Consider the following 10,490-nt stretch of genomic DNA (forward strand, 5'->3'; position numbering starts at 1 on the left):
AATGTTGCTATACTTCAGAGTGTGAAGTAGAGATTAGCTAATATAGGATTATCATCAGTGGATATTAAGAATCATAATAATAAAATATTATTATAGTATTATAACTAGTGCATCTCCTGCAGGTTAAGTCTCCCCTGTCTTTAAAAACTAGTGACATCTTAGTTCTAATTTAAATAGAGGATCCTTGAACACTTACTGTGTTGGCCCTGTGATGAGGTAGAGATTTGTCCAGGGTGTACCCCGCCTTCCGCCCAATTGTAGCTGAGATAGGCTCCAGCGCCCCCCGCGACCCCAAAGGGAATAAGCGGTAGAAAATGGATGGATGGATCCTTGAACACATCAAAGTTATGGGCAATGAAACGTACTGTAAAAGTGAAGTTGTACATAACTTTCTCCTATGCTGCCACAAATACATTTTTTATATTTTAGCTTTCTTGTATCACATCATCCTTTTTCCAAAATGTTGGTGCTAAGTGTCACAGATTACAGGTGAATTTTGATGACGCTATAACATCTGTGTTGAACAATAAATAACAGCATTTCCCCCCTCTCATAATTCTGTAGTGTAGCTATAGAATAGAATAGAATAGGATAGAAAGTACTTTATTGATCCCTGGGGGAAATTCAGCACCACAGTTCGCTCACAATAGACAATAATAATAATAAATAATATAATATATATAAAATATTATATATAATATATAATATATGAATAATATAAAGATATTCTACATGTATTTTACATTTAAGTGCAGTCAAGGAACATATGCATTATACAGTCTGATGGCTGTCGGTATGAAGGACCTTCTGTGTCGTTCCGTGTTGCATTTTGGGAGTCTGAGCCTTCCACTGAACGTGCTCATTCTCTCCGCCAGGTCCGAGTGTAGTGGGTGGGAGGTGTTGTCCATAATGGCTAGGAGTTTTGCTAGACTTCTCCTCTCTGACACCACCGCCAGAGAGTCTAGCTCCACTCCCACCACGTTACTGGCCTTCTCTACCAACTTGTCCAGTGTGTTTGCGTCCCTTGCTCTCAGTCTGCTGCCCCAGCAGGCCATGGCGTACAAGAAGGCGCCCGCCACCACCGACTCATAGAACATCTTCAACATCTTTGTACAGACGTTGAAGAAACCTAGCCTCCTGAGGAAGTCCCTTCTTGTAGAGTGCCTCAGTGTGTTTTGACCCATTCAGCTTGTTGTCGATGTGTACACCGAGGTATTTATAATCCTCAACCATGTCCACATCGTCCCCCTGATGGAAACAGGGGTCGCCGGAGTATTCCTCCTCCTTCCCAGGTCCACAACCAGCTCTTTGGTCTTCGTCACATTGAGCTGGAGGTGGTTCTTTCCACACCATGTGACAAAGTCCTCCACCAGTGTCCTGTATTCCTCATCATCACCATCCTCAATACACCCCACTATCGCAGAGTCATCAGAAAACTTCTGATGGTGGCAGGAATCTGAGTGAAAGTGGAAATCGGTGATGTAGATGGTGAAGAGGAAGGGGGAGAGGACTGTGCCCTGCGTGGCCCCGGTGTTGCTGACCAGCCTGTCAGACACACAGTCCTGCAGTCCAGTGCCGGCCCAACCCTCCATGGGGCCCAAAGCAAAATTTGATTTTGGGGCCCTCTATTTCTGCCAATAATATTGATTGTTGATCATTCACACACCTACTATAAACTCATTGCGGCTCTGGCAGTGTTGTTTACATTATCCTATTGTCAGCCTGGCATGTCTTTACAAATGACATGTCATTTATAAAGATATGGGGGTGGCCCAGTTATGAACATAAATAATACCAATGAATGAACAAATGATGTCCAGAGTGCCACATATGGTTCCTAATCTTAAAATGTAGAAAACATTCAGCTACAAGAGTGGCCTGGGGTTGAACAGTCCAAGTGATAAAGCTTTGTATTTACAGTAAAAGTGTCATCTTGTCTCATCAGTCTTGTACATATTAGTCTTTAATTACTAGTTTATATTTTTAGTTAATTGTTCATATTTAATGTTTACTTTGTACAAAGAGAGCGCAGTCTACTGAAGTTAAATTCCATGTGTGTTAAACATAACTGGACAATGAAGCTGATTCTGATTCACTTTATTTTTTTTAGTAACAAAAACCTGAAACAGCAATGTGCAAAAATAATTTGTAGTGCAAGAAAAACAATAAAGTGCAACAATAAAATCACTTAAATATATATAAAAAGGAACAAATTCAATTGTACAAAAAACAACATAATTAAATTAAATATCAAGCAAATACTTAAATAATATTAATGAACAGAGTTACCAGAAACAAGGTAACATAACGGTTTACAAACAAATATAAAGTTACTACATATTAAAACTATGTAAATGTACATAACGATGTGCAAAAATTTTTTGGGGAAAAAAATCAAAATAAACTACCTTAAATCAAGGTCCTTAATTCACACATTTGACCATCACATCACAGTTTTGTTCCTCTGTTCTTCACCACCCACACCACTCCACCCACTCCTTAAAACCTGTGCTTCCTGGCTTTTCTGGAGGCAAAGTCATTTATGACATCACTGTAAGAAATCTGATGGCCGACTTTGTTATTAATACTAATCATTGCCAGTCCACTCAGTCTTTCTTGAGCCATGGAAGATCTCAAGTAGTTTTTTTATTAATTTGAGCTTGGAGAAGCTCCGCTCTGCAGATGCAACAGTCACAGGAAGAGTGCAGGCTATCCGCAGAGCTACGCAAAGATTTGGGTACAACTCCCAGATTTCATTTTGAGAATGTTCTGCAGTACAATGAGCAATTATAAAGGGTGTTTTGCAGTTAATTCACTAGATAAATCAGCTGTTGTTTCAGACATGGAGGGGACAGTGGGCACAGAGGATGGAGGTGTGTGAGAGAGCACTGTAGAGGATGGAGATGGACCTAATATGAAATAAATACATACATACATATAGGCACACATATTAATTAGATACTTTGACTATATTAATTTCCCTTCAGGTGTAATGTTTATACTAAGAAATTAAATGTATACTGTATGGTGACAGTCTTTTCCTCACCTGATTCATCACTCACAGTTGAGCCTGAGGATGTGGACTGGCTCTGGGCTGATTCTGTGCCTCCAAAGTATTTTAACAATGCTCCTGGGGAAGTTTCACATAACTTATGAGTTGATGTAAAAAATAATGTTTATTTTACTCACATAAATTACCGTGCTCTGCTGCAAACAATTTGTGCAAACAACATATCTCACTAGTAACCTGATGCTAAAAACATATTGCTAGCACCGCGCTAGCTAGCTAACGTCACCTAGCTAAAGCTAATTACAGCTACAAATCTCTTTGATAAACTTTTTATTACCAAGTCATGCAAACATACCTTTATCATGGCATTTTTTCTCCTCTTCCACTTTCTTCTTCTTCCTTTTTTCTGCACCTGAAGGATATGTCCTTTTTTGTGACATTGTTTTGCCTCTATCTGCGCTTTTGATGCCCAGTGCGCACTGGCATTGCACGGCAGGCGGCAACGTCACAGGTGCAGCAGAGGCAGTTTTACATTTAAAGAGAGGCAGGAAGAATCACTACGCCTAGATCAGCAGCAGCACTCTGTTGACCTAAAATTGTGTTTTTGTACAATAATATATCTTTGATCATTTAGAAATCATCAGTCAGACTCGTACATGCAAAAAATAAAAAATAATATTTTTTTGTTAATTGCTTTTGGGGGCCCCCTGGTGGCCGCGGGGCCCTAAGCAAGCGCGTAGTACGCTTATGCCTTGGGCCGGCTCTGCTGCAGTCGCATGTACTGTGGTCTGTCAGTCAGGTAATCAACAACCCAGGACACCAAGGGGGCCTCCACCTGCATCGTCTCCAACTTCACACTCAGTAGTCCAGGCCGTATGGTATTGAAAGAACTGGAGAAGTCAAAAAACATGACCCTCACACTGCTCGCAGGCTTGTCTAGGTGGGTGTGGGCTCGGTTCAGCAGGTAGATGACTGTGTCCTCCACTCCTAGTCGGGGCTGGTAGGCGAATTGGAGTGGGTCCAGGTGGGGCTTGACTGTAGGGCGGAGTTGTTCCAGGACCAACCATACTTGCCAACCCTCCCGAATTTTCCGGGAGACTCCCGAAATTCTGCGCCTCTCCCGAAAACCTCCCGGGACAAATATTCTCCCGAAAATCTCCCGATTTTCAGCCGGAGCTGGAGGCCACGCCCCCTCCAGCTCCATGCGGACCTGAGTGAGGACAGCTGGTTTTAACGTCCGCTTTCCCACGATATAAACAGCGTGGCTGCCCAATCACGTTATTCCATACGAGGCGTCCGGCATACCGCCGATGAGCATGGTGCAGATGGAGAAGATCTTCTCGGCGTCCGTGTTGGCGCCGAGCTTTACCAGCTGGTCAGGCTGGTAAAGCAGCCTGACCAGCTTCTTTACCCTCAGCAGCTGGTCAGGCTGCTGAGGGTAAAGTAAAGGGTGGCGATGTGCGAGCTGCGCACCAACGGGCCGCCGACCGTGTTGTTGACGTTGGGCATCTCCAGGCGTTTGCCCAGCTCATAGAGCCATCCTCGGGGAAGAGACGGGAGGACAACAGGGTAACAAGAACTAAATCATCCAGACTAGAGATAAATTGTATTATTATGTTTATCTTACCTAAAAATCAAATCAAATCAACTTTATTTATAAAGCACATTTAAAATTTACCACAGGGGTAGCCAAAGTGCTGTACAATGGTCAGGTTAAAAATAATACGAGAACCGAGCAAACACAACTCAACACAAACAGAACACGATAAAAAATAAATAAATAAAATATAAAAACATAAAAACAGGTTCACAGCAGGTGTATTATGGGGCGCCATTGCAGGATGGATATCACTCAGTGTTAAAAGCCATGGAATAAAAGTATGTTTTTAAGAGAGATTTAAAAACAGGAAGAGAGGAGGCTTGTCTAACACTAAGAGGTAGGTCGTTCCAGAGCTTGGGAGCAGCAGCGGCGAAAGCTCTGTCACCTCTAAGCTTCAGCCTTGTGTCCGGGACCGTCAGTAGCAGCTGATCGGCTGATCTTAGGGATCGGGTGGGGCAGTAAGGCTGAAGGAGGTCGGGGAGATATGTTGGCGCGAGGTTGTTTAGACATTTAAAAACAAATAAAAGGAGTTTAAAATAGATTCTGTAACGCACAGGGAGCCAGTGAAGGGACGCTAATATAGGGGTGATGTGCTCACGTCTGCGGGTCTGTGTTAGCGGACGAGCAGCAGAGTTCTGCACGAGCTGCAGGCGGGCGAGGGAGGCCTGGCTAATGCCTACATACAGGGCATTGCAGTAGTCTAAACGAGTTGAGATAAAGGCGTGGATTAATTTCTCGAGATCATGTCCTGATAGAAGCGGTTTCACTTTCGCTATTTGGCGTAATTGATAAAAGCTTTTTTGTACGACGCTGCTGATTTGTTTTTCGAATTTAAAATCTGAATCGAACTTTACCCCCAGGTTTGTGACACAGTCGCTGAGATATGGGGTCAGAGTGCCGAGGTCAACGTTGGGGGAGGGGGAGCGACTTGGACCGAACAACATAACTTCTGTTTTGTCTTCATTTAGGCTCAGGAAGTTAGCTGAAAGCCAGGCTTTGATGTCGTGCAGGCAGTCAATAAGACGTTGAACCGTGTTATTTTGTGCCATGGGAAAATAAATCTGGCAATCATCGGCATAAAAATGAAATGCAATATCGTACTTCCTAAAAATAGAACCAAGGGGGAGAAGGTAAAGCGCGAATAAGATTGGGGCAAGGATTGAGCCCTGGGGAACCCCATGTGGTAAAGGAGCTGTGGAAGACATAAAACTGTCTATTTTTACACAAAAACTCCTGTCGGTTAAGTACGACCGGAACCAGTTGAGGGCGGCGCCCTTAATGCCCACACAGTTCTCAAGACGAGTGATTAAGGTGGCGTGGTCGACGGTGTCGAAAGCAGCAGACAGATCTAAAAGCACCAGGACAACATATTTACCAGAATCAGTTGACAGGAGGATATCGTTAAAAACTTTTAGAAGCGCTGACTCTGTGCTGTGGAGGGCTTTAAAACCGGACTGGAACAACTCAGTGATACCATTATCCTCTAAGAAGGGCAACAATTGACTGTAGACAACCTTCTCTAATATTTTAGAAATGTATGGAAGATTAGAGATAGGTCTAAGGTTAGAGAGGAGAGAGGGGTCGAGGCTTGGTTTTTTAAGTAGAGGTCGTACCACTGCATGTTTAAACTCTACTAGAACTATTCCAGAAGAGAGGCTACTATTGATAATGTTAAGGACACTTGATCCAATAGTAGCAAGTACCTCCTTAAACAGGCGAGGTGGGAGGGAGTCTGCAGGAGAACCAGAGGGCTTCATATGACTAACTGTGTCATTTAAAAAATGATGGAAAACAGAAGAGAAATTCAGTGGAACAGAAGGGTCATATGAAGGCTGAGATAAAATGGCTCTAGTTGACACAATTTTGTCAGTGAAAAAATGGAGACAATTTTCACAGAATTCAAAAGAAGCATCAAAACCAACAGATATGGGAGCATCAATGACAGTGTTAATAGTTTTAAACAGAACTCTGGGGTTGTTATAGTTAGAAGATATAATCTGAGATAGATATATATTCATCTCTGCCTTTACAGTCATCTGAAAGGATAACTAAATAAATGATAAATGGGTTATACTTGTATAGCGCTTTTCTACCTTCAAGGTACTCAAAGCGCTTTGACAGTATTTCCACATTTACCCATTCACACACTGATGGCGGGAGCTGCCATGCAAGGCGCTAACCAGCAGCCATCAGAGGCAAAGGGTGAAGTGTCTTGCCCAAGGACACAACGGACGTGACTAGGAAGGTAGAAGGTGGGAATTGAACCCCAGTAACCAGCAACACTCCGATTGCTGGCACAGCCACTCTATCAACTTCGCCACGCCGTCCCTAACAAGCTTTCTTTAAAAATGGCAAAGGACACATGCAGCCTGTCTTTTTTCCATTTTCTCTCTGCCATTCTACACTTGCGCCTGGCAGCCCGAGTGACGTCATTCAACCAGGGCTGAGGCCCTAAATATATTTATTAATTAAAAAAAAACAACTAAATACATTTTTACTATATTTTGCTAAAAACATCAACATTAATTGTATTTTTATTTGTATTTTTTCTGACTCCTTATTACATCCAGCCATAGAATTATACATTAAAATTAACATATTTGAAATAATGAATTTTGAATGATCATAATAATTCATAAAAAATTACCATATATAATTAAATAATTGCTTGTTTATCAACAACTTTAGCATTTTATTCATTACATTTTGAAGCTCTCAGAAGCCAAGTTATGTTATATTCCTTAAGATTTATTTATGCAAGTTTGAAGTATCAATTATCGAAACACAGTTTTGTTTGCATATTTTCAGGATGTATATATATATATATATATATATATATATATATATATATATATATATATATATATATATATATATATATATATATACAAACCCCGTTTCCATATGAGTTGGGAAATTGTGTTAGATGTAAATATAAACGGAATACAATGATTTGCAAATCATTTTCAACCCATATTCAGTTGAATATGCTACAAATACAACATATTTGATGTTCAAACTGATAAACTTTTTTTTTTTTGCAAATAATCATTAACTTTAGAATTTGATGCCAGCAACACGTGACAAAGAAGTTGGGAAAGGTGGCAATAAATACTGATAAAGTTGAGGAATGCTCATCAAACACTTATTTGGAACATCCCACAGGTGTGCAGGCAAATTGGGAACAGGTGGGTGCCATGATCGGGTATAAAAACAGCTTCCCAAAAAATGCTCAGTCTTTCACAAGAAAGGATGGGGCGAGGTATACCCCTTTGTCCACAACTGCATGAGCAAATAGTCAAACAGTTTAAGAACAACGTTTCTCAAAGTGCAATTGCAAGAAATTTAGGGATTTCAACATCTACGGTCCATAATATCATCAAAAGGTTCAGAGAATCTGGAGAAATCACTCCACGTAAGCGGCATGGCTGAAAACCAACATTGAATGACCGTGACCTTCGATCCCTCAGACGGCACTGTATCAAAAACCGACATCAATCTCTAAAGGATATCACCACATGGGCTCAGGAACACTTCAGAAAACCACTCTCAGTAACTACAGTTGGTCGCTACATCTGTAAGTCCAAGTTAAAACTCTACTATGCAAAGCCAAAGCCATTTATCAACAACACCCAGAAACACCGCCGGCTTCTCTTGGCCCGAGATCATCTAAGATGGACTCATGCAAAGTGGAAAAGTGTTCTGTGGTCTGACGAGTCCACATTTCAAATTGTTTTTGGAAATATTCGACATCATGTCATCCGGACCAAAGGGGAAGCGAACGATCCAGACTGTTATCGACGCAAAGTGTAAAAGCCAGCATGTGTGGCGAGGGACGGCGTGGCGAGGTTGGTAGAGTGGCACGGCCACTCTACCGACGGTTGCTGGTTACTGGGGTTCAATCCCCACCTTCTACCATCCTAGTCACGTCCGTTGTGTCCTTGGGCAAGACACTTCACCCTTGCTCCTGATGGCTGCTGGTTAGCGCCTTGCATGGCAGCTCCCGCCATCAGTGTGTGAATGTGTGTGTGTTTATGAGTTTGAACATCAAATATGTTGTCTTTGTAGTGCATTCAACTGAATATGGGTTGAAAAGAATTTGCAAATCATTGTATTCCGTTTATATTTACATCTAACACAATTTCCCAACTCATAGGGAAACGGGGTTTGTGTATATATATATATATATATATATATATATATATATATATATATATATATATATATATATATATATATGAAATACTTGGCTTGGTGAATTCTAGCTGTAAATATACTCCTCCCCTCTTAACCACGCCCCCAACCACGCCCCCTCCCCCGCCCCCCACCTCCTGAAATCGGAGGTCTCAAGGTTGGCAAATATGGGACCAACCTCTCCATGGTCTTCATGATATGGGAGGTTAGAGCCACCGGCCTGTAGTCCTTCGACGTGCTGGGTCGCGTGCACTTGTGGATGGAGACCACGCATGAGGTTTTCCACAGTGTGGGTACTTTCTGCAGCCTAAGGCTCATGTTGAAGATCAATCAATCAATCAATCAATCAATGTTTATTTATATAGCCCTAAATCACAAGTGTCTCAAAGGGCTGTACAAGCCACAACGACATCCTCGGTACAGAGCCCACATACGGGCAAGGAAAACTCACCCCAGTGGGACGTCAATGTGAATGACTATGAGAAACCTTGGAGAGGACCGCATATGTGGGTAACCCCCCCCCTCTAGGGGAGACCGAAAGCAATGGATGTCGAGTGGGTCTGACATAATATTGTGAAAGTCCAACACATCAGCGAAAGTCCAGTCCATGGTGGGGCCAGCGGGAACCATCCCGAGCGGAGACGGTTCAGCAGCGTAGAGATGTCCCCATCCGATGAACAGGCTAGCGGTCCACCCCGGGTTGGGAGCAGAGTAGAAAAGAAAAGAAAAGAAAAGAAACGGCAGATCAACTGGTCTAAAAAGGGAGTCTATTTGAAGGCTAGAGTATACAAATGAGTTTTAAGATGAGACTTAAATGCTTCTACTGAGGTAGCATCGCTAACTTTTACCGGGAGGGCATTCCATAATATTGGAGCCCGAATAGAAAACGCTCTATAGGAGCTTGTCGGAGCCACTGTGTCAAACCTGTTAAAGAACTGGTTTAGTTCATTGGCCCTCTCTCCGTCCACCCCCCTACCCCCCGGCGGTTTGGGTATGTCTATGTCTTCTTGAATAATTGTACTTTATTCTAATGATCACTACTTTCACATTCCAAACCCATTTTATAAATATATTTCCTTAATTACCCATATGTTGCACAGTGAAAGAACAATAATTTGACAGCTCGCCGATTTTATAGGTAAACCCTTTATGTTTGGACCCGGTCTATATTTATCTGTAATGTTTGTGTACAAATAAATAACACTATTTGTCAATGCTGCCTGATGGTTTTGGGTTGATTGAATGATTTTTTTTTATTGACTTGTCTGGCAGTAATGCACGCTTGACATCATCATGCAGCCTCCAGAGTGTTTCCTGTTATGCTAACAAGCGCCATGCATGCTAAATAAAGCCATTTCCTCTTACATTAAGTCCATCAATGGAGACATGCAGCATTACAAACCTAACTTAAGACATAATGCTTGTGTTTTAGTGTGTTTTGCATCTAAAATAGGTTTTGACTGCAAATCTATATTGGGTTTATTGGGTTATATATTGTATATATTATATAAAAATATAATATAATAAAATAATATATCAGTATATATTATACACTGTATATAACATATGTAAATATTACATATATGTTATATTTTATAATGCTACTATGGTTAATTTTTAGTCTACTTAATCCTTTCCACCCTTACCCTTTCCATCCTTTGAAACTGAGCTACTGTGTGGTACAAT

General features: G+C 41.5%; 1 protein-coding gene across 3 annotated transcripts in view; it reads left to right on the forward strand.

Annotated features, from left to right (window-relative positions):
* Positions 1-10,490, forward strand: part of LOC133660470 (aromatic-L-amino-acid decarboxylase-like) — a 97,645-nt gene that overhangs the window by 60,182 nt on the left and 26,973 nt on the right. The window lies entirely within an intron of this gene.

Source organism: Entelurus aequoreus, linkage group LG11 (genome assembly GCF_033978785.1).
Source record: "Entelurus aequoreus isolate RoL-2023_Sb linkage group LG11, RoL_Eaeq_v1.1, whole genome shotgun sequence".
Taxonomy (NCBI): domain Eukaryota; kingdom Metazoa; phylum Chordata; class Actinopteri; order Syngnathiformes; family Syngnathidae; genus Entelurus; species Entelurus aequoreus.